Source organism: Amblyomma americanum, chromosome 11, assembly GCF_052857255.1.
Source record: "Amblyomma americanum isolate KBUSLIRL-KWMA chromosome 11, ASM5285725v1, whole genome shotgun sequence".
NCBI classification, from domain to species: domain Eukaryota; kingdom Metazoa; phylum Arthropoda; class Arachnida; order Ixodida; family Ixodidae; genus Amblyomma; species Amblyomma americanum.
The window spans coordinates 57,265,081-57,268,731 of NC_135507.1; the positions used below are offsets into that span (position 1 = coordinate 57,265,081).

Below are 3,651 nucleotides of genomic sequence, written 5' to 3' on the forward strand. Positions count from 1 at the left end.
ACGCGTGCTGTTCGCTATTTCTCTTCCGACGCCATCTGCAGTCATATTTACCTGTAGCACTCTAAAGCCCTTGCGACTGCGACGCCCTCTCCGGTAATGTTTCCTCGCTCCGAAGCTGCTCGAGTCGCTTCCCTCTCCACTTCTGGCCAGGTGTACTACATAAGCCGCCTCGTTGTCAAACCGCTGCCCGAGAACGTTCGCGCTCCCTGGCCGACAGGAGGCGCACAGTCGACACAAAGCCCGATCACTGGGTGATTTATATCGTGCCGACGAACATGCAACACACGTGGACGCGGCAGGGCAAGATGCAACAACATAGGAGGTCCATGCAACCACGCCGCAATCTACCCTTATCTGCGCCGCCATGGTGCGGAACGACTTGGCCACGGATTAATAATCCGGGCAGGTTGCCCCGCGGACCCAGGCGCCCTTGCTGAACCCCCAGGCTTTTGCCGACATGACCAATTTTCATAAAGAGACGAGACGCCGTTTCCCGCCTCGACCGAGCACAGAACACACTGCTCCGCAGCTTGCCGACGCACTCAGGACTATCAGTAATCACCGACGGGGAATACGAGCCCACATGCCGCAGTAGGAACGAGGGATAGCCCGCCGCTCAGGCGCACATCTTTTGGGGATGGGAAAATATGCTGCCCCCACGGGCCCTCCTGCCAACTTCCTCTGCGGAAAGCTGGGACCAACTCCTCACGCAGCCAGACAAGCCATTCAACTTGCACTGATTTCTTGTGCCCAGGACATCGCCTCCACCTCGGAGCCACACAGGACCCACTTGCCCTAATTCCCGACACCTGTGGCAACTAAATTAGTCTCTCTGACTCTCTATTTCACCAATTCTTGCCATCTCCATGGCTCTCAGATTTTATTGTGCCGAGATGCAGACTACGGGCTTTGAAGTAATGCTACATACAAAACTTTCACCTTGGAATAAATTCCATTAATAAAAACACATGCTTATATAAGCCCTCATAAAATGGCTTTCGACTCACGACATACCCTACTACTCTTCGAGGACGACATTGCTCGTATCTTGTCAATCCATCACGAAAAACTTCTCTGAGTCCTGTTGAAATTGTAGGCAAATGATCTTGTACGACGCGAAGTAGCGACGAAAACTTTTTCACTCAGTGGGGAAAGGGTGTCCAAACATATACTCCGTGTAGCTGGCTTGTATTCTGCGTGGTGTCGACGTCGATTTTCCACAGTGGGGAAAGGGTGTCCAAACAAATACTCCGTGTAGCTGGCTTGTATTCTGCGTGGTGTCGACGTCGATTGTGGTGTCAACAGTCGGTGCGTTACTCGTCTTGAATGCGCAGCCGGACCCGCCGCGGTGGCTCAGTGGTTAGAGCGCTCGGCTACTGATCCGGAGTTCCCGGATTCGAACCCGACCGCGGCTGCTGCGTTTTTATGGAGCTAAAACGCTAAGGTGGCCGTGCTCTGTGCGATGTCAGTGCACGTTAAAGATCCCCAGATGGTCGAAATTATTCCTTAGCACTCCACTACGGGCACCTCTTTTTTCCTTTGTTCTTTCACTCCCTTCTTTTTCCTTTCTCCTACGGCGTGGTTCAGAGTCCAACGATAGATGAGACAGATACTGCGCCATTTCTTTTCCCCAAAAACTAACGAACCATCGAGGTGGTTCTGCGCGCTGCACACTCTAAACAGAAAGGTGCCAAAATGTAGTCAGGTGTTCTCTATCATGTTCCCTTTTCGCTAGATTACAGCTCACTTATCTTTCCTGCCATATGGGCGTATTCGTGTTTAGAGTGGAGTGCAGGGCCCGTATTCCGTTTTTGTATCTTAATAAAAAGCGTTAAAATCTATCGCAGCAGCTACACCTGATTGGTTGAAACGCAGGAGCGGATGTGGTGTTTGGGATGCAGCGTAAAGGGTCGAAGAAATCGGATGGGGACGTCAGACACATAGCGTACGCTCCTCTAGCGGCAGATGCCCAATGACAGCAAACATGGCGGCACGCTCCGAAGCGGAGCCTGTCGAAGTGAACTCGTCGGTGTTACCGCGTTTTTGGGCACGTGAACTGGCTATAAACTGAGTACTGGTCTTTCGCTTCCCCCCCCCCCCCCTTATTGGATGGACGATATTTTTGGGCTGTTTTTTATTTCGCTGGGCGATTGGGTAACTGCAAGGTCTAACGAGCCCTTGTTTGTTGTAGAAATTGTTCTCTTCATTCAAACCGGATGGCGCCGCTATCACCGGTGCTATCTCGTCTGCGTATCTTAAATGATGTAACATAAAGCGTGATCACGCGCAAAATACTTGCGTTTACTGCGCGCAAGAGGGTATTTCCTGTTCTAGAGCTCTCTATAAGCTATTGAAGCGTCCTGCGTCATGATTGTGTGTACTGTCTGCCAGTGTGAAACCGCTCACGTGCACGGATGGTAAGTTGCCTGCGGCGCGCTGTTACACCGACGCGTTTGACATGCCAGAGGTGGTTTTTCGGCGTCCTTTACGGTTCTCGATAGGCGCGGTGGTGTGGCTCTGCATTGAGCTCGCGAGTTTGCTTGCAGGCGAGTTTCCAGGCGTCATTGTGGGCCTGCCTGTGCTTTGTACCATGGCGAACTTATGAAAACGTTATCTGCGAAGTCTCCCAACGCACCTGTAAAGACAAACACAGAAAGACGATTGTTAAGCTCATACGTTTTATTTATTGGCGGCAGATAAATTAAAAACCTATCAGCGGCATCTCGCGGTTCTTGCAGGGCCTGCATAAAAGTAATGACAAAAATAAATTACCGTCTGCACAACCATCCGATAACAACGCCGACTTACGTTCAGCGATGTAGCAGACGGCAATTCGTCATGGCATCTTGGTCTGTCTGTTGTTGGAGGAAGAAAGAAAGGAAAATGCACAGGCCTGCTCACTGGCTCAAGCCGAGCCACAATCGCTACCACTTGCAGATAGTACGAGAGTTGAAAGATGGGATAAAAAGACAGGACAGTAAAGACGCGCTAAAGACAAGGCAGATCCCGGGGGAAGTGCAATACCGGGCCAACCGGTGGCGGAAGTGAAGCAACCTTCAAACTTTCCGCCACATTTCCAAAAATAAGTCCAATTGGACCCGTAACAGATACTCTACGGGGTCCGGACTATTATGGCATCTTGGTTCAGCACTGCACGGAGCGCGCATTGTGCAGCGAGAGAGTGGGCACAAATTTTCGTCTCCGTTCGCTTTTACCTTCACGATAAATGCAAATCGCAGTGTTATTCGAGCAAGCTAGCTTGCCTTTATTGGAAATGTAGACCGGGTGATCAGACTCGGCCCGACGCCAGGGAGTACGCACTCTCGAGGACGTCGGCTTCGGCTCTCTTGCTTCGTCCATAGCGAGACAGTGGGTACGCAGCGCGCAGCCGCCGCGACTGCAGCTGCTCCTATTCACGTGGTGCGTCACGTAGTTACGCAACTCCGCTCCTCCTGTTCAAGGTCATTCGTGCAGACGCAGCGAAATGGGCGCCGCTAGGCTAGTATAGCCTTTGCTTCGAAAGGTTGTCAAGCGGAAGTCAACCGGAGTCCCTTCGGTCGGAGCCGGGCACTCTTCTACGTCACCATTGAGGATGTTCGTTCAGGAGGATAAACAGAGCATTTGTAAAAGAACGTCGCACAGCAGTGAACG

The 3,651-nt window shown here is 51.7% G+C and overlaps 1 pseudogene; it reads right to left on the minus strand.

The window, feature by feature from the left end:
• Window positions 1-2,990: 2,990 nt before the first annotated feature.
• On the minus strand, window positions 2,991-3,133 carry LOC144111703 (U2 spliceosomal RNA; annotated as a pseudogene).
• Between the last annotated feature and the right edge of the window lie 518 nt (window positions 3,134-3,651).